Below are 24,168 nucleotides of genomic sequence, written 5' to 3'. Positions count from 1 at the left end.
AGGTTCAATCAGTTCCAGTACTTTATTTTCTGTCACACTATAAAAAGAGATTTTCATAATAAGAGTAAAGCTCCCTTCTGCAGCAACTAGGCCTACCATCGATGAGGGACGCCACTGGTGGAGGGGGGTCCAAAGAAATGAAATTAAAAGAAAGTGACACACACAACTATGGGAGGGGAAGTGCTCAAACACCCACACCAGGGGCCTCATTTATAAATGCTGCGTACGTAAAAAAAAAAAAAAAGCGTACGCCACTTATAAGTAACGTTTGGGACTTAAAAAAAGAAAACCTGGCGACATCATGTGCGCACCTCCACGGCCGCTCTGACCCTGCTGTATGCACAAAATCATTAAAAACGAGAAACACCGAAAGAAAGGATGAAATTTAAGATAGCTCTGTGGAATAGATACATTTGTGTGAAATAATCAAATACATTGCACTTTTCACAATACATATTATATATGAAGGATACATTTGCAAAACCGAAGGAGGAAAAAATTATAGTGACGCCCCAGGGAGTGATAGACGTGTGAGTGCCTACAAATACAGTTTTACATTCATAATAATAACTACATGACGACATGAGGTGCCTGGTTTTTAGAGTACACCAGCAGAAGTGTGCTTACCTAGGCACAGTTTTATAAATGAGGTCCCAGGACTGTACAGCACAGTAAGGTAAGCCCCACCCTGGACACACCACCACAGATGGCTGCCAGTAGCTGTTGGAAGAGGAAACAGAGTTAAACTTAAAATACAACTAACTCATTCATCAACACTCATTTAAACACACATTCCACACTGACAGCTTAATATCAAACTAAAGAATCAAATACCTTAAAGGAAAACATTGTTTAGTCCTGTTCCAAACAAAGAAAAAACTAAATAACTCAATTATATCCACATGTCAGGACAGAGATATTAAATACACATTAAACTACAATTCACCAAATACATGTAACTAATAACAGAATCTAGAGCAAAATAACAACAAATAGGAATAATTAAACACACACACTAGACCCTTTAGCATTAGCTTCTTTAGCATTAGCTCCTTTAGCATTAGCGTCTTTAGCATTAGCTCCTTTAGCATGTCCCAGAGGCTGGAGATCTTCCGTCTTTACCCGCTAACGGAGCCTCCGTCCTGCGCTGCTGGTGTTTCAGGATCTCCTTAATACATAGACATGTTAGTACTACAGCTAACCAGCTAACGTTAGCATAGATGTCCGTCTGCCTGCTCTCAGGCGAGAACGCAGCGCATGCGCAGATAGAGGAACGGCCGGAAGTTGCCGTTGTGGTTGCCATGGTTTCTCAACTCGCGTAAACAGTTCAGAAGATAAAAGCAGCTTCTGAAATAGTTCCAAGACTGCAGATAAACTCCATGATGTCTCCTCCCCATCAGAGTGAGTAACTAAAGACGGACAAAAACAACTAAAGTAAGTCTAATATTTGACTTTTACATTTTCTATCACGACCACCAGAGGCTCCCCGTGAGCAATGTGTGAGTTTTTACAGCAGCACACGTTTGATTCCAGGTTAGATTTCTTGAGTTTGATCAGATTAAGTTTGGTTTTAAAACAAAGAATGAATGAAAAGGTTTTTTTTTTGTAAGTCAGATTTAATATTGACAGAATTTTACATTTATAAGTGTAAATATTTAAAGATGAAGCCTTTTTTTTTTTTTTTTTTTTTTTTTTCAATTTCTAAATAATTTTAATTTTAATTGATTAACTGTTCATTTTGTGATATTCATAGTAAGTGCAATGAGCAATTTTTATTAAAAAAAAAAACATTTTTTGGATTTTATTATAGGATTGGGATTTACAGTCTGGATTGTGGTTTTCCATCTCTTAAATATGTTACATTAGGTTTAGTTTGAAAACAATTTTTTTTTTTTGTAGAAATCAGTTTTGATTTTAGCAAAATGTTACATTCATAAGTTTATATATTTTAAAATGAAGTTTCTAAATTAGTTGAAAATAATTTTTTAAAATGTGAAATTTGCCTGATATAAACCTGCTGTAAAAATGTCTCAGTTTATTATAATTTTGTATTTTGAGTGACCTCTGAATTATTTTTGTTTTAATATTTGTTTTCTTCTGATGCAGGTGTTGTATCTGATATTTGTTAAATTCAGAAAGAAAAAGATAAACCTGACAAAAACATAACAATGAATGTTTTCTGCTAATGCAGAGGTTCACAAACAGGGGTACGCAGACCCCTAGAGGTACAGGAGTACATTGCAGGGGTAAAAATACTCAGGAAATGTTCCTAGTTCCTTTTTAGGCTTTTTATTGGACAGATTAATCACAAGCTAACAGTGCTATTGCTCAATAAAATACTATATTTTCTTTTAAATTATTGAAACAAGATTATTTTCTGTTGTAGAGGCCATTGTATAACACACCTCTGATGTAGTTGGTGTTTTATTTTACTAAAACATTTTGACATTTAGTTATTTATTGTATCAAAATAAGGGTCCGGTTTCTAAATGATGCTACCTGGGGGGTAGCTATTGTAATAAAAAATGATTTCTAAATGATGATTTTATTCATGAATGGGGGAAATTCCAAAGCCATCTGAGCCAATGTGAAAAAGTAATTGTCCCCATTGTTAAAATAAGAGCATCCGACATTCCTGTTGTGACTTTGCTGTTGATCGGATTAGGCCTGTAAATCTGATCAAATATGAAGTACTATCAAGTATTAAAATAGTCACAGTGCATATTAAATTGACATACAATAATTAGAACACGAGTTTACACATTTACAGAACAATTCGAAAACAATAATCTTAAAATATCATGTGCAGCTGGCCTTGCTGCTGCAGGTTGCTCAGTCAAAATCTCTTGTATTTCTGGGTGAATGCAGGTCTCGCAGCCTCTTATACTAAACTAAGACCTTGCAATAATAAGGGTATATCAAAAAATAAATACAATTGCCTTTTATAGCTAAATAAATGCATCTTATTTAGAAAATTTAACATATTTTCTTGGCATAAACCATAATATTTTCAACAAAAATCATAATGTCAACGTCTCTTACAGGCATTTTGAGCAGTTTTGAGAAACTGAGGAAAGACTATGGATTAGACAATAATGAACACTATAGATTCCTCCAGGTCCGACACCAATTAAACAGCCTTATTTCTAATGGACAAAAAGTGTTTGAAAATAAAATACTGAAAATTATTGTAAGTGCTTACAGGCAGGGGTGGTTTTTGATATGGGCGACATGGGCAGCCGCCCGAGTGAAGAAGTCGGCTTCAATAGTGACTCTTTACACTCGTGCTTTCCTGTCAATTCTCTATTTCTTATACATGCTTCACTCTTTGAAAATAAACCTTTTTTTATTAGACTTGTACAGTATAATTAACACCTGTGTTAATCCTTCCTGATTATTCATGGATGAATGTGTTTCTCCACACCTGTGAAAGTGTGCTGTGGTATCTGCTGCAGATATTCACTTAAAATCTGCTTTAAACGTTGCTTTAGCGAACAACAGTGTATAAAATGTTGACAGAAAACGGTTAAACAGAGTCAGTAACGATGAGAAGTGGAATGAGGGACATTTCTGAAAGTAGAAAACGTCTCCTTATCTTTTAAGGCTTTTTTTTCTCAGTCTGTGCAGCGTCTGTTTCATATTTCTCCTGAATGCAGTCGTTTCTAGGCCTCTTTCTGGTGACGGATAGGGTTACTTGAATCTCCTTTCGATAAGTTTTATTTACTTTGATAATATGTTCGACTGTCTGCAGTTGCAGGATCGGTGTTATGTTATAGGTGGGGACCATTTTAATTAGTGACCAATGAGTCCCACATGGGTTTAATCAAATTGTCTAATCAAACCCACAAATAAACAAATAGTTTTGTCATTTTCTCCTTTACAGTTTTGCAATAAATATAATTATTTTTGTAATATATTCCACTGAGCTCATTTTTGTAATTGCTTAATTTGTACAGTACGCATTGTGAAACCCCTATTGTCACCTTTTTCATATAGTGTAAAACACCCCGTTTTCTGTTGTGTATGTTCTGCATTTGTGTTTATTCAGTTTACTATAAAAAAAAAAGAAAAGAAAAGGAGGATCACTTCTAACGTCGACATTTTAAGATGAAAGTTTTGTACTTGATCTTCAGTGACTCCAAATAAAGAAAATTACAAATATGAAGTACTATCACTGTGAAACTGAATAATTCATGAAACGTGAAGCTTTATAGGTGAGATTTCTTCACACGTCTGCCAGAAACTAATAATAATTAAAATATGGAGGCCCCACCATTTTCCTGAAACTACTTCCTGTTTGGGAGGGGCTTATGAAATGATAACACCAAATCATGTTATTATAATTATTAGAGACTTCACAATTCAAGTTTTAGGTCTGTATCTAATCAGCATTATGAATGATCCTTATTGTTTGATTAGTAATGTGCATATCATTTGTAGGGTGCTTTTATAGGGATTACCCTACACCTCCTCACACAATACATCAAATATGTGTGTTGTTTGATGTATGCGTGCTTTTATGTTTTGTATCGAGTGTGTAGATGATTGTTTACTGAGCAAAAGTACATAATGTGAATGATCTGTGTCTAAGCCTCATCGGGAAATATATGTGTAGAATCACACTAGTGCACATATTCATGTATGTTAAGTTTAGTCTTTATGTGATTACACATTCAGTATAACCATCCCATTGCCATGTTATTGTAGACTGTTGCAACTAAAAACACATCTCATCTTATAGAAATCATATTTACTAGCTCACTTTACTTATCTACTTGAACCAATCAAGGGGTATATGGCTGTGTGTGGTTATTGCAGTTTCTGTAACAAAAAAGCTTACAAGGTATGGAGTCACACAAACCCCATCACTATGCTAGAGTAGCAGCATTTCTGCTAAAATAAACTGTACAACCCCCGTGGGGACCCGGGGTAGAATAGGTCCTTAGCACGCCCCCTGCTGTTCGTAAGAGGCGACAAACGGGGATTACCTTCTTGGATGTTTCTAGTGTCTTACTGTTTCCTCTACTGTCTGGTCTGGTGTCTGTTTTCTTTCTCTGACTCGTCCAGCATTTGGTATTTGTTAGTTACTCTAATTTCTCAAGCTTTTTTTTTTGGTAAACTGACGATTCCCCTTCCTGATATTTGTTTCCTGCACTGACCGGCCAGCCTCTGATGTAGTAAATGAAATATTTTATTATTCAATTTTGACATTATTTCCTTGTTTAGTGTTTCTTTTTAAAAACACATTTAAATGGTGTTTGTAATATTTGTTTATCTAATCCTTTATTATGGTTCCTGATTCTAAATGATGCTTTCCTTCACCGACTTGTCTGGCTTTTGTTACCTAATGCAATTCCTTGAACGTTCAATCTTGTGTAAACTGACGCTTCCTCCTCCTTATATTCATTCACTGCGCTGACTTCACTCTGCATTTGATACATTTTCTTTTAGGTCGTCTAAAGTTCAATACTTGTTTCCTACACTCTGATGTAGTAGGTATTTCATTATTTTACTCATTTATAGTATTGTTTTTAATGTCTTGTATCTAAATGTGGTTTGTATTCTTCATTGATCTAGTTCTTTATTAAGAGTCCTGTTTCTAGATGATGCTATCTAGGGGGGGTTGTTATTGTAGGAGTAGGAAATGTTCAATTTGAAGAAGATGCAGCTCAGCATCAGTTTTCTTGATCTCTGATAGTGCGTCCGGGAAAGAGTTGCCGGACTGTGGACTCCCTGAGAAGAGACCTGGAGGCAGCTGTGGTAAACACACGTCATCCAGCTCCACCATGCACCAGGTGAAAGGTTTATCTGTGTGTTCGGCTAACTCATCCCGAATAAACTCGTCTTCTAGGTGTTCAAATTTGCACAAACAAGCTAAGCATCGGAGGTCTGTGACGTACTGATGAACGGACTCACTGGGTCTCTGTTGGCGCTGTCTAAAGATGATCCGTTGGACGATGACGTTCTGTGGAGCAGCAAAATGTCCAGACAGCAAGGCAACACAGTCCCGAAACTTATCCACGGGTCCGAGTGTGCGGAAAATATGATGTCCCTTGTTTCCCAGGCAGTGGATGAGCAGGGCCTTTAGCCTAGCGCCGCAAGCATCAGCTAACCCGGCAGCGGCAATAAACGTCTCAAAAAACTCAAACCAACGGGGTCATGGAATCGAAGGCTCGCCGGGCAAAGCGAGGAACAGAGAAAGTGGTGAAACTGGAAAAAACTCCATCCTCGTCGCCAATATTGTGTATGAATCAGGAAGACGGCGACTGTGTGCCTCATGAAAACAGCTTTATTTTCTTTTGCATTTCCCAGAATGCCTCGGGAGCCGGGCTTCCGTTTACCAACAGCAGTAACACTTTACGACAGTCATTCGTCACAGTGTCATGACACACACACATACACAGGTTGCTGTGGTACATAACAGGAGGGTTGTTATTGAATTGTCCAATTTGAAGAAGATGCAGCTCAGCACCAGTTTTCTTGCTGAAACTCGTCTTGCATCGATTATTTTCTTCACTGACTCAAACGTTATTTATTTTGTATACTGACTCTTCCCCTTCCTGATATTTGTTTACTGCGCTGACTCGTCCAGCATTTGATACAATTCATTTCAAGGAGAAATATTTATTTCCTGCTTCAATTTATGAAAATGTTTCCCCTGCACTGACCATCTGCCTCTGATCTAGTAAGTAAGATAATTTATTATTTATAAATAAATATTATATAATATTATTATTTATTATCCTGATATTCATTCACTGCGCTGACTTTACTCTGCATTTGATACATTTTCTTTGATTTAGTCGTCTAAAGTTCAATATTTGTTCCTGCACTGACCATCTAACCTCTGATGTTGACGGTAATACCTTTTTTTTTTTTTTTTTTTTACACATTTCTACATTTATTTACTTACCTATAGTATCTAATTTCATCATTTTGTATCTAAATGTGGTTTGTATTCTTTGTTTATCTAGTTTTTTATTTGTTGACGCTTCCCATTCTCTGTATATGTTTACTGCTCTGACTTGTCTGGAATGTAATACATTTTCTTTCAAGTTTTCTAATGTTCAATACTTGTTTCCGACACTTTGATGTAGTATGTATTTTATTTTAACAAATTTTTACATTATTTTACTCATTTATAGTATTGTTTTTAATGTCTTGTATCTAAATGTGGTTTGTATTCTTCATTGATCTAGTTCTTTATTAAGAGTCCTGTTTCTAGATGATGCTATCTAGGGGGGTTGTTATTGTAGGAGTAGGAAATGTTCAATTTGAAGAAGATGCAGCTCAGCATCAGTTTTCATGCTCGAACTCGTCTTACGTCTATTATTTTCTTCACTGACTCAAACGTTATTTATTTTGTATACTGACTTTTCCCCTTCCTGATATTTGTTTACTGCGCTGACTCGTCCAGCATTTGATACAATTTATTTCAAGGAGAAATATTTATTTCCTGCTTCAATTTATAAATTTTTTTTCCTGCACTGACCGTCTGCCTCTGATCTAGTAAGTAAGATATTTATTCATCATATTTTTAAGTTATTTCATTATTTAGTGTCTTTTTTTAGAGACCACATTTAAATTGTGATTGTATTTTCTGTTGTTTTAGTTTTTTTTAGTAATGGTCCTGTTTCTAGATGAAGCTATCTGAGGGGTTGCTATGATGAATTTATTCATTGAGGGGGGAGAATCCAAATAGATCTGACCCATTGTAAAAAAGTAAATGCCCTCCATTGTTAAAATACGAGTTAACTGTGTCTTTGTAAATCTGAGCACAGTTTCACTGGCCACACCCAGGCTTGATTACTGCTATGATTGTTGAATCAAGAAACATCTTATATAAAACCTGGCAAACTAATTGAAGTAGGCTACAAGATCTTAAAAAGAAATATGATCCAAATAAGTTAAAAAAAAAACAAAACAAATGGAAACCAAAGTCTGGAGAAGTTAACAAAACCTTTTCCAGGGCTTTGTGGCAGAAAGTGAACCATGTTTAAAATCATTATCCACAAATGGAGAAAACTGGGAGCAGTGGTGAACCTTCTTATGAGTCAAAGTCTGGATTTCTCTCCAAAAAAGATGCTGTAATGTGACCATAAACAGGAAGTTCAGGCACAAAATCCCTCCATTCTTCAAAGAAGAATGGGCCAAAACTCCTTCACATTGATTTACATAGGAGAGGGAATTCTCCGACATCAAGAAGATGCAGTTCAGAATCTGTTATCTTACTGGGACTCATCTTGCGTTGATTTTTTTCTTCACCGACTTGTCTGGCATCTATTTTGTTACCTGCTCTAATTTTTTAATCTTATTTAGAAATCATATTTACTAGCTCACTTTACTTATCTACTTGAACCAATCAAGGGGTATATGGCTGTGTGTGGTTGCTGCAGTTTCTGTAACAAAAAAGCTTACAAGGTATGGAGTCACACAAACCCCATCGCTATGCTAGAGTAGCAGCATCTCTGCTAAAATAAACTGTACAACCCCCGTGGGGACCCGGGGTAGAATAGGTCCTCAGCACGCCCCCTGCTGTTTGTAAGAGGCGACAAACGGGGATTACCTTCTTGGATGTTTCTCGTGTCTTACTGTTTCCTCTACTGTCTGGTCTGGTGTCTGTTTTCTTTCTCTGACTCGTCCAGCATTTGGTATTTGTTAGTTACTTAAATTTCTCAAGCATCTTTTTTTGGAAAACTGACGATTCCCCTTCCTGATATTTGTTTACTGCGCTGACTCGTCCAGCATTTGATGCAGTAAGTAATACATTTTATTATTCAATTTTGACATTATTTCCTTATTTAGTTTCTTTTTTTAGAAACACATTTAAATGGTGTTTGTAATATTTGTTTATCAAATCCTTTATTAAGGTTCCTGATTCTAAATGATGTCTGCCATGTGTGCTCTGAGCTCGTTCTTAAGGGTTCTTAAGGCCGTCCTATTGTGTTTTATCCCCCTGCCCTCTGCAAAAGTCGCAAAGTCAGCTGAGACAAACTGAGGCTTGTTATCGGTGGTAATGGCGTGAGGGACACCCCAGCGGGCGAACAAAGAGGAGAGGAAGTTGATGACCACTGCAGTGGCGACAGACCCAGCGGGAAGCACCTCCGGCTATTTGAAGTGGAGATTGTATGCCACCAGGAAGAAGGGCTGATGTTGAGGGGTGCCGTGTAGTTGACCACATTAGTCCACCTGTATGTGACTCGATGGAACCCGAGGCCATGGCACAGGCTATAAGGGTCGAGGTGAGGGAAAGCCAGTTTCTGACAAGATCCTCGATGTCTCTGTCGATACCCGGCCACCAGACCAGGCCCCTGCAGCGTTGCTTGACTCTTACAATGCCCAGGTTGCCGTCGTGCACCATTGCCAGGACCCGTTCCCTCAAAGCGCTTGGGAACACCGTGCACAGCCCTCTTGCCACACGGACTTCATTCCAGCAGGAGAGGTCCCCTCTGACCCGGTGAAATGGTGCTAGTTCCTCAGGAAACCTGGCAGGCCAGCCGTTACGAATGAAGGTGCAGAGCTGAGCAAGAACAGGGTCCTGTGCAGAGGCTGACTGAAGGTCTTTCAGGGAATCAGCTGCCTCGAGGGGCGTGTGGAGCAGGAGGGTCAGTTCTGGTTCCGAAGAGATCTGGTTGGTGTCTGGTGCATAGGTAGGTGTGGCTCTGGAGAGGAGATCCGCCACAAAATTCTCCATGCCTGGAGTAAACTGTGTGGTGAAGTTGTATGTCTGTAGCCTCTCAGACCACCGATAAAGGCGCAGTGATTTATGGCCCAATCCGGTTGTGACCAGGAGAGCCGTGAGGGCCTGGTGGTCGGTCCGTAGAGTAAAATGTCGAACGTAGAGATACATATGCCACCGCTCACATGCCCTGACGCAGGCTAGCGCCTCCCATTCCTCACAGAGTACTTTTGCTCCGTTGGAGTGAGCGCCCGAGACGCAAAAGCCACTGAACGCTCAGTCTCCTGGTGGGATTGAGACAGGACTGCACCGACCGCAGTGTTGGAGGCGTCGCAGGTCACGAATGTGGGACTCTCAAGGTCAAAGTGGGAAAGTAAAGGTGGGGAGGTCAGCTGAGACTTGAGCCGACGGACTGCAGCAGAGCATGCAGGAGACCAGACCCATCTTGCTTCAGGAGGGCACGCAGCGGCGCAGTAGTGTCAGAGTAAAAGGAAAGGAAACAAAAGTAATAAGCAGTCATCCCCAGAAATGATGATAGTTGCGCCGGGCAAGAGGGCTCAGGCAGGCGCAGGACCGCATCGACGTTCGAGTGCAGCAGGCTCAGGCCCTCAGCGGTCAGGCGGAATTCCACAAACTCAATCACCGGAGCTGCAAAGATGCACTTCTCCCCATTCAGCATGAGGTTGTGACCAGTGAGCACATCCAGGACCCTGGAAAGAGACGATCGTCATGCACGAGGGACGTTGCTCCGTGCATCACGATGTCGTCCAGGTACACAACTATGTTGTGGATGCCTGCAAAGATGGTGGCCATAAATTTTCTGGAAGCAGCTGGGAGGTGAGCTGAGTCCAAAGGGCATCCGGGTGTAATGAAAGCCCTCCATGTGAGTCACAAAGGTGGTCAGGTTGCGGCTATTAGGGTGCAGGCGAACCTGCAGGTAGCCGTGGCGAAGGTTGAGCTTTGAGAAGACTGTTGAGCCGTGAAACTGTGAAGAAAGCTCCTCCACTGTGGGTATTGGGTATCTGTCCAGGACCACCGCTTTGCTTACCTGTCTGATGTCAACACAGGGATGGAAGCCGCCGGTCTTCTTCTTTGCCACCACCAGATTGGAGATTCAGGGCGAGGCGTCGACTCGTTCGATGATGCCAGCATCCATCAGTTTCTGCAGCTCGCCAGTGACATCATTACGCAAAATGAGGGGCAGCCTACGCAGAGGTTGGATGACAGTTTTCACGGCTGGGTCGATGAGCGGTTGGTGGTTGAAAGCAATGAGGCAGCCCAGCCCAATGAAAAGAGAAGGCCAGTGCTGCTGCCATGGTGTGGTCACAGTCAGGAAGGTGGAACTCAGGTTGTCAGTGATGGAGAAACCCAGGGCGGCGAACAGGTCAAATCCCAGGAGTTTGACACCATGTCGGGACACCTGGATCGTAAATGCTGGGAGGACCTTGGAGCCGTAGCTGTTCCAATCATGTTAATTTTAGTGTGTCTTTAACCGTGCAGCTCCTCTGCTCCCGCTCTGATAGTGCGTCCGGGAAAGAGGTGGCGGAATGTGGACTCCCTGAGAAGAGACCTGGAGGCAGCTGTGGTAAACACACGTCATCCAGCTCCACCATGCACCAGGGAAAGGTTTATCTGTGTGTTCGGCTAACTGATCCCGAATAAACTTGTCTTCTAGGTGTTCAAATTTGCACAAACAAGCTAAGCATCGGAGGTCTGTGAAGTACTGATGAACGGACTCACTGGGTCTCTGTTGGTGCTGTCTAAAGATGATCCGTTGGACGATGACGCTCTGTGGAGCAGCAAAATGTCCAGCCAGCAAGGCAACACAGTCCCGAAACTTAACCACGGGTCCGAGTGTGCGGAAAATATGTTGTCCCTCGTTTCCCAGGCAGTGAATGAGCAGGGCCTTTAGCCTAGCGCCGCAAGCATCAGCTAACCCGGCAGCGGCAATAAACGTCTCAAAAAACTCAAACCAACGGGGTCATGGAATCGGAGGCTCGCCCGGCAAAGCGAGGAACAGAGAAAGTGGTGAAACTGGAAAAAATTCCATCCTCGTCGCCAATATTGTGTATGAATCAGGAAGACGGCGACTGTGTGCCTCATGAAAACAGCTTTATTTTCTTTTGCGTTTCCCAGAATGCCTCGGTAGCCGGGCTTCCGTTTACCAACAGCAGTAACACTTTACGACAGTCATTCGTCACAGTGTCATGACACACACACATACACAGGTTGCTGTGGTACATAACAGGAGGGTTGTTATTGTAGGAGTAGGAATTGTCCAATTTGAAGAAGATGCAGCTCAGCACCAGTTTTCTTGCTGAAACTCATCTTGCATCGATTATTTTCTTCACTGACTCAAACGTTATTTATTTTGTATACTGACTCTTCCCCTTCCTGATATTTGTTTACTGCGCTGACTCGTCCAGCATTTGATACAATTCATTTCGAGGAGAAATATTTTTTTCCTGCTTCAATTTATGAAAATGTTTCCCCTGCACTGACCGTCTGCCTCTGATCTATTAAGTAAGATAATTTATTATTCAATTTTGAAATTTTTCCTTATTTAGTGTTTCTTTTTAAAAACACATTTAAATGGTGTTTGTAATATTTGTTCATCTCAAGCTTTATTAAAGTTCCTGTTTCTAAATGATGCTGTCTGGAGGGGGGGGGGGACGCTTCCTCCTCCTGATATTCATTCACTGCGCTGACTTCACTCTGCATTTGATACATTTTCTTTGATTTAGTCATCTAAAGTTCAATATTTGTTCCTGCACTGACCATCTAACCTCTGATGTTGACGGTAATACCTTTTTTTTTTTTTTTTACACATTTATACATTTATTTACTTACCTATAGTATCTAATTTCATCATTTTATATCTAAATGTGGTTTGTATTCTTTGTTTATCTCATTCTTTATTTGGTGATGCTTCCCATTCTCTATATATGTTTACTGCTCTGACTTGTCTGGAATGTAATACATTTTCTTTTAGGTCGTCTAAAGTTCAATACTTGTTTCCTACACTCTGATGTAGTAGGTATTTCATTTTTTTACTCATTTATAGTATTGTCTTGAATGTCTTGTATCTAAATGTGGTTTGTATTCTTCATTGATCTAGTTCTTTATTAAGAGTCCTGTTTCTAGATGATGCTATCTAGGGGGGTTGCTATTGTAGGAGTAGGAAATGTTCAATTTGAAGAAGATGCAGCTCAGCATCAGTTTTCTTGCTCGAACTCGTCTTACGTCTATTATTTTCTTCACTGACTCAAACGTTATTTATTTTGTATACTGACTTTTCCCCTTCCTGATATTTGTTTACACCGCTGACTCGTCCAGCATTTGATACAATTTATTTCAACGAGAAATATTTATTTCCTGCTTCAATTTATTAATTTTTTTCCCTGCACTGACCGTCTGCCTCTGATCTAGTAAGTAAGATATTTAATCATCATATTTTTAAGTTATTTCATTATTTAGTGTCTTTTTTTAGAGACCACATTTCAATTGTGATTGTATTTTCTGTTGATCTAGTTTTTTTTTAGTAATGGTCCTGTTTCTAGATGAAGCTATCTGAGGGGTTGCTATGATGAATTTATTCATTGAGGGGGGAGAATCCAAATAGATCAGACCCATTGTAAAAAAAAGTAAATGCCCTCCATTGTTAAAATACGAGTTAACTGTGTCTTTGTAAATCTGAGCACAGTTTCACTGGCCACACCCAGGCTTGATTACTGCTATGATTGTTGAATCAAGAAACATCTTATATAAAACCTGGCAAACTAATTGAAGTAGGCTACAAGATCTTAAAAAGAAATATGATCCAAATAAGTTAAAAAAAAAACAAAACAAATGGAAACCAAAGTCTGGAGAAGTTAACAAAACCTTTTCCAGGGCTTTGTGGCAGAAAGTGAACCATGTTTAAAATCATTATCCACAAATGGAGAAAACTGGGAGCAGTGGTGAACCTTCCAATGAGTCAATGTCTGGATTTCTCTCCAAAAAAGATGCTGTAATGTGACCATAAACAGGAAGTTCAGGCACAAAATCCCTCCATTCTTCAAAGAAGAATGGGCCAAAACTCCTTCACATTGATTTACATAGGAGAGGGAATTCTCCGACATCAAGAAGATGCAGTTCAGAATCTGTTATCTTACTGGGACTCATCTTGCGTTGATTTTTTTCTTCACCGACTTGTCTGGCATCTATTTTGTTACCTGCTCTAATTTTTTAATCTTATTTAGAAATCATATTTACTAGCTCACTTTACTTATCTACTTGAACCAATCAAGGGGTATATGGCTGTGTGTGGTTGTTGCAGTTTCTGTAACAAAAAAGCTTACAAGGTATGGAGTCACACAAACCCCATCGCTATGCTAGAGTAGCAGCATCTCTGCTAAAATAAACTGTACAACCCCCGTGGGGACCCGGGGTAGAATAGGTCCTCAGCACGCCCCCTGCTGTTTGTAAGAGGCGACAAACGGGGATTACCTTCTTGGATGTTTCTAGTGTCTTACCGTTTCCTCTACTGTCTGGTCTGGTGTGTGTTTTCTTTCTCTGACTCGTCCAGCATTTGGTATTTGTTAGTTACTTAAATTTCTCAAGCATCTTTTTTTGGAAAACTGACGATTCCCCTTCCTGATATTTGTTTACTGCGCTGACTCGTCCAGCATTTGATGCAGTAAGTAATACATTTTATTATTCAATTTTGACATTATTTCCTTATTTAGTTTCTCTTTTTAGAAACACATTTAAATGGTGTTTGTAAAATTTGTTTATCAAATCTTTTATTAAGGTTCCTGATTCTAAATAATGTCTGCCATGTGTGCTCTGAGCTCGTTCTTAAGGGTTCTTAAGGCCGTCCTATTGTGTTTTATCCCCCTGCCCTCTGCAAAAGTCGCAAAGTCAGCTGAGACAAACTGAGGCTTGTTATCGGTGGTAATGGCGTGAGGGACACCCCAGCGGGCGAACAAAGAGGAGAGGAAGTTGATGACCACTGCAGTGGTGACAGACCCAGCGGGAAGCACCTCCGGCTATTTGGAGTGGAGATTGTATGCCACCAGGAAGAAGGGCTGATGTTGAGGGGTGCCGTGAAGTTCACCACATATGTCCACCTGGATGTGACTCCATGGAACCCGAGGCCATGGCACAGGCTATAAGGGTGGAGGTGAGGGAAAGCCAGTTTCTGACAAGATCCTCGATGTCTCTGTCGATACCCGGCCACCAGACCAGGCCCCTGCAGCGTTGCTTGACTCTTACAAGCCCAGGTTGCCGTCGTGCACCATTGCCAGGACCCGTTCCCTCAAAGCGCTTGGGAACATCGTGCACAGCCCTCTTGCCACACAGACTTCATTCCAGCAGGAGAGGTCCCCTCTGACCCGGTGAAATGGTGCTAGTTCCTCAGGAAACCTGGCAGGCCAGCCGTTACGAATGAAGGTGCAGAGCTGAGCAAGAACAGGGTCCTGTGCAGAGGCTGACTGAAGGTCTTTCAGGGAATCAGCTGCCTCGAGGGGCGTGTGGAGCAGGAGGATCAGTTCTGGTTCCAAGGAGTCCTGGTTGGTGTCTGGTGCGTAGGTAGGTGTGGCTCTGGAGAGGAGATCCGCCACAAAATTCTCCATGCCTGGAGTAAACTGTGTGGTGAAGTTGTATGTCTGTAGCCTCTCAGACCACCGATAAAGGCGCAGTGATTTATGGCCCGATCTGGTTGTGACCAGGAGAGCCGTGAGGGCCTGGTGGTCGGTCCGTGGATTGAAATGTCAACCGTAGAGATACATATGCCACCGCTCACATGCCCTGACGCAGGCTAGCGCCTCCCTTTCCCCCACAGAGTACTTCTGCTCCGTTGGAGTGAGCGCCCGAGACGCATACTCCACTGAACGCTCAGTCCCCTGGTGGGATTGAGACAGGACTGCACCGACCGCAGTGTTGGAGGCGTCGCAGGTCACGAATGTGGGACTCTCAAGGTCAAAGTGGGCAAGTACAGGTGGGGAGGTCAGCTGAGACTTGAGCCGACGGACTGCAGCAGAGCATGCAGGAGACCAGACCCATCTTGCTTCTGGAGGGCACGCAGTGGCGCAGTAGTGTCAGAGTAGAAGGGAAGGAAACATAAGTAATAAGCAGTCATTCCCAGAAATTATGATAGTTGCGCGGGGCAAGAGGGCTCAGGCAGGCGCAGGACCGCAACGACGTTCGACGGGCTCAGGCCCTCAGCGGTCATGCGGCTCCATGCACCACTCAAAAAAAACTCAAAAACTTTTCCTCTGGCTCGATTTGCATTTCTAGTTTTTTACCTGTTTGAATTCCTCCAGTGTCGTTTTTTTTTTTGCATACTGTATAATCAAAGTCTGGATTTCTATCCAATAAAGATGCTGTAAAGTGACCATAAACAGGCAGTTCAGGCACAAAAACCTCCATTCTGCAAAGAAGAGTGTGCCAAAACTCCTTCATAGCGATGTACATAGGAGAGGAAATTCTCCGACATCAAGAAGATTCAGCTCAGCATCAGTTATCTTGGAATCGGAGGCTCGCCCGGCAAAGCGAGGAACAGAGAAAGTGGTGAAACTGGAAAAAACTCCATCCTCGTCGCCAATATTGTGTATGAATCAGGAAGACGGCGACTGTGTGCCTCATGAAAACAGCTTTATTTTCTTTTGCGTTTCCCAGAATGCCTCGGGAGCCGGGCTTCCGTTTACCAACAGCAGTAACACTTTACGACAGTCATTCGTCACAGTGTCATGACACACACACATACACAGGTTGCTGTGGTACATAACAGGAGGGTTGTTATTGTAGGAGTAGGAATTGTCCAATTTGAAGAAGATGCAGCTCAGCATCAGTTTTCTTGCTGAAACTCGTCTTGCATCGATTATTTTCTTCACTGACTCAAACGTTATTTATTTTGTATACTGACTCTTCCCCTTCCTGATATTTGTTTACTGCGCTGAGTCGTCCAGCATTTGATACAATTCATTTCAAGGAGAAATATTTATTTCCTGCTTCAATTTATGAAAATGTCTCCACTGCACTGACCGTCTGTCTCTGATCTAGTAAGTAAGATATTTTATTTTTCAATTTTGACATTATTTCCTTATTTAGTGTTTCTTTTTAAAAACACATTTAAATGGTGTTTGTAATATTTGTTCATCTCGAGCTTTATTAAAGTTCCTGTTTCTAAATGATGCTGTCTGGGGGGGGGGACGCTTCCTCCTCCTGATATTCATTCACTGCGCTGTCTTTACTCTGCATTTGATACATTTTCTTTGATTTAGTCGTCTAAAGTTCAATATTTGTTCCTGCACTGACCATCTAACCTCTGATGTTGACGATAATACCTTTTTTTTTTTTTTACACATTTCTACATTTATTTACTTACCTATAGTATCTAATTTCATCATTTTGTATCTAAATGTGGTTTGTATTCTTTGTTTATCTAGTTTTTTATTTGTTGACGCTTCCCATTCTCTGTATATGTTTACTGCTCTGACTGGAATGTAATACATTTTCTTTCAAGTTTTCTAAAGTTCAATACTTGTTTCCGACACTTTGATGTAGTAGGTATTTTATTTTGACAAATTTTTACATTATTTTACTCATTTATAGTATTGTTTTTAATGTCTTGTATCTAAATGTGGTTTGTATTCTTCATTGTTCTAGTTCTTTATTAAGAGTCCTGTTTCTAGATGATGCTATCTAGGGGGGTTGTTATTGTAGGAGTAGGAATTGTTCAATTTGAAGAAGATGCAGCTCAGAATCAGTTTTCATGCTCGAACTCGTCTTACGTCGATTATTTTCTGACTCGTCCATCATTTGATACATTTTATTTCAAGGAGAAATATTTATTTCCTGCTTCAATTTATGAATTTTTTTTCCCTGCACTGACTGTCCACCTCTCATCCAGTAAGAAAGATATTTAATCATCATATTTTTATGTTATTTCATTATTTAGTGTCTTTTTTTCGGAAAACACATTTTTAAATTGTGATTGTATTTTCTGTTGATCTAGTTTTTTACTCATGGTCCTGTTTCTAGATGATGCTATCTGGGGGGTTGCTATGATGAATTCATTCATTGAGGGGGGAGAATCCAAATCAATCTGACCCATTGTAAAAAAATAATTGCCCCCCATTGTTAAAATATGAGTTAACTGTCTTTGTAAATCTGAACATAGTTTTACTGCATAAAGTGACAAATCACACTAGTGCACATATTCATGTATGTTAAGTTTAGTCTTTATGTGATTACACATTCAGTATAACCATCCCATTGCCATGTTATTGTAGACTGCTGCAACTAAAAACACATCTCATCTTATAGAAATCATATTTACTAACTCACTTTACTTATCAACTTGAACCAATCAAGTAGTGTTGTGGTAGTCAAGACCGGTCTTGGTCTTGAGACCAAATTTTAAAGGTCTTGGTCTTGTCTCGGACTCGGGATTTTCCGTCAAGACCGTTCGAGACCAGCACTAATTCCTGCTATTTTTAAACTTTTTTAAAATGTGATAATAACACGGAGAAGAACGGAATAAAACAATCCTTTATTCATTATTTAATCCACCCTGTTATAATGACCGCAACCTTCCTTAATGTGACTGAGTGACGTGTGTGACACTCATACGTGTGGCTACGGTGTCAGTTTGGACCGCGGAGCGCAAGGGAGATATGAACTAATCACCTGTAAAAATCCCAGTAAAACTCCAGAAAACAATCACCAGTAATAAATATAATCTCCCTGGTAAAGACAGTAGCTCTAACAACTGGTAAAATGATAAACTGATGATATTACAGCCTGTGAAGGCTGGATAGGGGACGCACTTACTCTGCCTCTGGGTCCTAGTGCCAGCCGAGCGGTGAAGCCTGTTCCGTTTACCGTGTTTACTGAGGTCCGTGTGTGTTTAATAAGTCTGTGTGTGTTTAATAAGTCCGTGTGTGTTTAATAAGTCCGTGTGTGTTTAATAAGTCCGTGTGTGTTTAATTAGTCCGTGTGTGTTTAATAAGTCTGTGTGTGTTTAATAAGTCCGTGTGTGTTTAATAAGTCCGTGTGTGTTTAATTAGTCCGTGTGTGTTTTATAAGTCCGTGTGTGTCCGTTTGAAAGTCTGCATGTTGATGCATCTGTCCATCCACTCTTTTCATTATATCCATGTCTTTTAAGGCTTTATTACATAATGTCGGCTGTAGTCCGGGCCGCCGCCATCTTGGTTTATGTCGTCACCAGCGCGTCATCAACACAGAGTTGCACAAGCCAGAATGACTTAAATAACTGTAAAGAGGTCTTATATTAGTCTATTTTCTTTTTAAAGTGGTGTTTTTTTTGTGTCTTTAGACTCCAATTACATGTATGTATATAATATGTTCCCCACAATATAAACAGGTTCACAATATAATTATTTTTTATAGTTTCGGTTTCCACTGTATCCAGAATAATAATAATTCTCAACAAGAACTATTGATTAATTTGTCACATGACTTTTCCAGGGTTTGAGTTTGTTTTATTTAGTTTCACATCTACCTGTAGCTCTATGTTTTTTACACTGATGACAACTTGTTTGTAGTTTTATTTCAGAAAGTTTCACTTTTACAGTTACAGTTGGAAACCTTTGTTAATTGAATATCCTAGTTATATTACAGCAACCAAATTAAACTATATCAACTAAGTGAATTAATAAAAATAACCTGTGTAAAGGATTTTTCAAACTAAAAAATTATCTTGTGAACTCTGTGACCTGTTGACCTGCACAACTGAAAGAATCAGAATCATTATTTCTTGGCAGAAATGCTTTTAAACACTTGCTGTACATTCAGCTGACATAAAAATATTGTTTTCAAATATAGTTTTAATATTTCAGTAAATTTTTTGCAGGCACCTTTTTTGTCCGTCAAATGTATTTAAAATAAACTAAAATTAAAGAGAGATGTTATTTAACTGTTGAACCTTGCCATAATTTTATTTATTTATATATTTTTTTAAATTGAAAAAAAAATGTTTATGGTCTTGGTCTTGGTCTTGACTCGGTCTCGGCTCCCGAAAGACTTGGTCTTGTCTTGGTCTCGGTGCATTCTGGTCTCGGGCAAGTCTTGGTCTCGGATAGTGCGGTCTTGAACACAACACTACAATCAAGGGGTATATGGCTGTGTGTGGTTGTTGCAGTTTCTGTAACAAAAAAAAAGCTTACAAGGTATGGAGTCACACAAACCCCATCACTATGCTAAAGTAGCAGCATTTCTGCTAAAATAAACTGTACAACCCCCGTGGGGACCCGGGGTAGAATAGGTCCTCAGCACGCCCCCTGCTGTTCGTAAGAGGCGACAAACGGGGATTACCTTCTTGGATGTTTCTAGTGTCTTACTGTTTCCTCTACTGTCTGGTCTGGTGTCTGTTTTCTTTCTCTGACTCGTCCAGCATTTGGTATTTGTTAGTTACTCTAATTTCTCAAGGATCTTTTTTTGGTAAACTGACGATTCCCCTTCCTGATATTTGTTTCCTGCACTGACCGGCCAGCCTCTGATGCAGTAAATAATATATTTTATTATTCAATTTTGACATTATTTCCTTGTTTAGTGTTTCTTTTTAAAAACACATTTAAATGGTGTTTGTAAGATTTGTTTATCTAATACTTTATTAAGGTTCCTATTGTAGGAGAATAAATTCTCCAACATCAAGGAGATGGAAGCTCAGCATCAGTTTTCTTGTTCTGACTCGTCTTGTGTTGAATATTTCCTTCACTGACTTGTCTGGCTTTTATTTTGTTACCTGCTGCAATTCCTTGAACGTTAAATCTTGTGTAAACTGACGCTTCCTCCTCCTGATATTCATTCACTGCGCTGACTTTACTCTGCATTTGATACATTTTCTTTGATTTAGTCGTCTAAAGTTCAATATTTGTTCCTGCACTGACCATCTAACCTCTGATGTTGACGGTAATACCTTTTTTTTTTTCTTTACACATTTCTACATATTTTTACTTACCTATAGTATCTAATTTCATTATTTTGTATCTAAATGTGGTTTGTATTCTTTGTTTATCTAGTTTTTTATTTGTTGATGCTTCCCATTCTCTATATATGTTTACTGCTCTGACTTGTCTGGAATGTAATACATTTTCTTTTAGGTCGTCTAAAGTTAAATACTTGTTTTTTACACTCTGATGTAGTCGGTATTTCATTATTTTACTCATTTATAGTATTGTCTTTAATGTCTTGTATCTAAATGTGGTTTGTATTCTTCATTGATCTAGTTCTTTATTAAGAGTCCTGTTTCTAGATGATGCTATCTAGGGGGGTTGTTATTGTAGGAGTAGGAAATGTTCAATTTGAAGAAGATGCAGCTCAGCATCAGTTTTCTTGCTCGAACTCGTCTATTATTTTCTTCACTGACTCAAACGTTATTTATTTTGTATACTGACTTTTCCACTTCCTGATATTTGTTTACTGCGCTGACTCGTCCAGCACTGACCGTCTGCCTCTGATCTAGTAAGTAAGATATTTAATCAACATATTTTTATGTTATTTCATTATTTAGTGTCTTTTTTTAGAGACACATATTTAAATTGTGATTGTATTTTCTGTTGATCTAGTTTTTTTTAGTAATGGTCCTGTTTCTAGATGAAGCTATCTGAGGGGTTGCTATGATGAATTTATTCATTGAGGGGGGAGAATCCAAAACAATCTGACCCATTGTAAAAAAGTAAATGCCCCCCATTGTTAAAATATGAGTTAACTTTGTCTTTGTAAATCTGAGCACAGTTTCACTGGCCACACCCAGGCTTGATTACTGCTATGATTGTTGACGATCCTCAGTGGTAGGGATGTGTCTCCATTGTTTTGGGTCTGAACTACTATGAATTTTCTGAACGAGGTTGGCCATAAAGGTGTGGAATTGTCTTGCTTTGTTTTTTTATATCCCAGGATCACTTTAGAGTCTGTCCAATAGAACTCCTCGGTGTCAGTTAATCCCAGTTCATCCTTGAGCATGTTGTTTCTTAATGAAAACAACCGCAGCTGTTAGTTCCAATCTTCAGCGGGTGAGTAAGTGCGGGATATGGTGATATTATCCGAATGAGCTAAATCATTTCTCCACTGTTCCCATTTCAGACGTAGCTCGTCAGACAGACGGTCGTCCCAGCCTGTGCCACGTCTACACATCTCCTGGAGGATTCAAGCAGGACAGGTGCCACAAACCTGAGAGGATCATACAGGGACGCTACTGTAGAGAGAATGTATTAGCGTGTAGCAGGTTGTTCCTTGAGGGTGACATTAAGACGAAAGTGGTCGGATTCCACATCCCATTGAATCCCGACAGCTTTCTCAAGTGGGAGATCGTCGAATACGAGGTCCATATCCTTCACATTGTTTGCTTGTTCAGAGAGTGGTATAATCTCTAGGACATCTCTGTCGTTCGACACAAACTTGTGTAGTCTGAGACCGCCCATGGGACAGAGTTCACGCGCTTCCCAGGCTAGTTGAATAGCATCTCCAGTGCTTTTGACGCTTGTCAGGCCGTCGTCTACGTAAAAGTCGCACATGATGTACCTTGAACCTTGGGGATAGACGTCAGCATTTTCTTTAGCGAGATGTTTTAGCCCGTAGTTTGCACATCCGGGAGAGGAGGCTGCGCCAAACAGATGCACCTTCATGCGGAACTCGCAAGGCTTTGCATTCAAGTGTCCTTGCTTCCACCAAAGAAAGCGTAGATATTTGCAATCAACTTAATTCACCTGGAATTGATGGAACATTTTTTCAATGTCACATATTAATGCAACAGGATGCAGACGAAAGTGAATGAGGACTCCATTCAAGTTGTTCAACATGTCAGGCCCAGAGAGGAGATGGTCGTTTAGGCTAGTTCCTTTCTATCTGTCTGAGCAGTCAAATACTACACTGAGTTTATCAGGCTTTTTCTCATGATAAACACCATGATGGGGGATGTACCATCTCTCACCTTTACTCCCACCATCTTCGATCTGCTCTGCATCTCCCCTTTTGATGACCTCTTCCATGAACTTGACGTAATGCTCCTTATATTGTTCATCCCGTTGTAATTTCCTTTTGAGATGATTGAGGCATACGATTGCTGAGTCTCTGTTGTCTCTATCTTCTTTTGAAGGGCAGATAAATTTTATATTGGCCCTGTTTATTTTTTCGTATGCCATCATCCAGCTTATTGAGGAATGAGATGTCATCCTGTGACACTGTTTTGTCGTCTTCACTGCCATCATTAAAGTCTGATTCTAGAATACGGATAACATCTGCTGGAGTGGCTTGAGGTAGCTCTTTAACTGCGATTCTGTGACACAGATTGCTTGTGCTCTGTGAGTCATAGCTTGGTGATACTCCATCCCAAATCTGTCCGTATAGAGCAGCCCTATTCAATAAGCAACCCTCAAGTGGCCCAAAGGCAACTGCTGAATGACTTGGGTCCGAGAAGTATAGAAAAACATATTGTAGAAACATTGACATGTTCTTACAAAAAATTCTACATTATTACAAACATTGAATGCAACACAACCCACAATGCATTGTGTTGTTGTTGAGGCGGAGAAAGCAGTTCTATGCAGGTGAAAATCTCAGTGTCCTTTTCTACCCTGAAACAAAAAATCGAAGAGGAAAACCGTCGGTTTAATCCTTCATGGACAGACGAGTATTTATTTATTTTACCACCAGGTCCGAATGCCAAACCAATGTGTTTACTCTGCAACGAGTGCGTTGCAGAGCTGAAAGACTATGATGTCCGGAGACACCACACTGAAAAACATGCCGTGTTTTGGACAAACTTTCCCGAGGGATCTCATGAGAGGGCGGCTGAATTTCAAAGTTTGACTGCGTCTTAAAACCAGAGCTGTACAACAATGAAGCAGACTTGCACCGCTCAGGAAAGAGCCATAGCAGCTTCCCTTCGTGTATCATGGATCTTGGCAAAGAAAAAGAGGCCGTTTACAGACTCAGAAACTGTCGTGGACGAAGTCTTAACCGACGATAAAGTTAAGAAGAGTGTGACATCTGCTATCAAACAGGTACCCCTGTCTGACACTTCCAACATTCGCAGGGTTGACATTCTCGCCACAGATGTCTTTGAGATGTTGCTAAAAGAGCTCAGAAAAGTGCATCTCATCCACCTTGCAAATCAATGACGTGATGACAGTGATTCGCTAATCTGCACTTTGTTTTTATGTTCACATGCACCTTATCATGTGCTTGTATTGTATTGTATCAAAATGTGTTTTGTTTATGTGTTTGAAATGTAAAATTTAAAGAAACCATATTTCAGCACAGGTTTAGTTAAGCACTGCTCTTCTGTTGTGTTTATGTCCTTTTGGATGTGGCAATACGTTAATAAACATCCAGTGTGTTCGTTATATTTTCTATTTGTGTTTATTTTAAATGGTTAACTTTGCTTACTGTCTGCTAAAAATGTCCGGCCCAGCTCATATCCTTAGTCTGAAAATCCGGCCCGAGTCAATTTTTAATTGAATAGCCCTGGTATAGAGTGAGGT

General features: G+C 40.1%; 2 long non-coding RNA genes across 2 annotated transcripts; both read left to right on the top strand.

Moving 5' to 3' along the window:
- The first annotated feature begins 1,295 nt into the window (after nucleotides 1-1,295).
- On the top strand, nucleotides 1,296-6,148 carry LOC114477028 (uncharacterized). The gene is made up of 3 exons (XR_003675656.1): nucleotides 1,296-1,434; nucleotides 5,699-5,760; nucleotides 5,852-6,148. It is a non-coding gene; the product is annotated as an uncharacterized LOC114477028 (long non-coding RNA).
- Nucleotides 6,149-21,044: 14,896 nt separating this feature from the next.
- LOC114477027 (uncharacterized) lies at nucleotides 21,045-23,628 on the top strand. Its single transcript, XR_003675655.1, has 3 exons — nucleotides 21,045-21,148; nucleotides 21,584-21,699; nucleotides 21,770-23,628. It is a non-coding gene; the product is annotated as an uncharacterized LOC114477027 (long non-coding RNA).
- The last annotated feature ends 540 nt before the right edge of the window (nucleotides 23,629-24,168 follow it).

The sequence above is a fragment of the Gouania willdenowi genome, chromosome 15 (genome assembly GCF_900634775.1).
Source record: "Gouania willdenowi chromosome 15, fGouWil2.1, whole genome shotgun sequence".
Lineage (NCBI taxonomy): Eukaryota > Metazoa > Chordata > Actinopteri > Blenniiformes > Gobiesocidae > Gouania > Gouania willdenowi.
The sequence above is the reverse complement of the archived record's forward strand: the minus strand, read 5'-3'. Positions and strand labels throughout refer to the sequence as shown.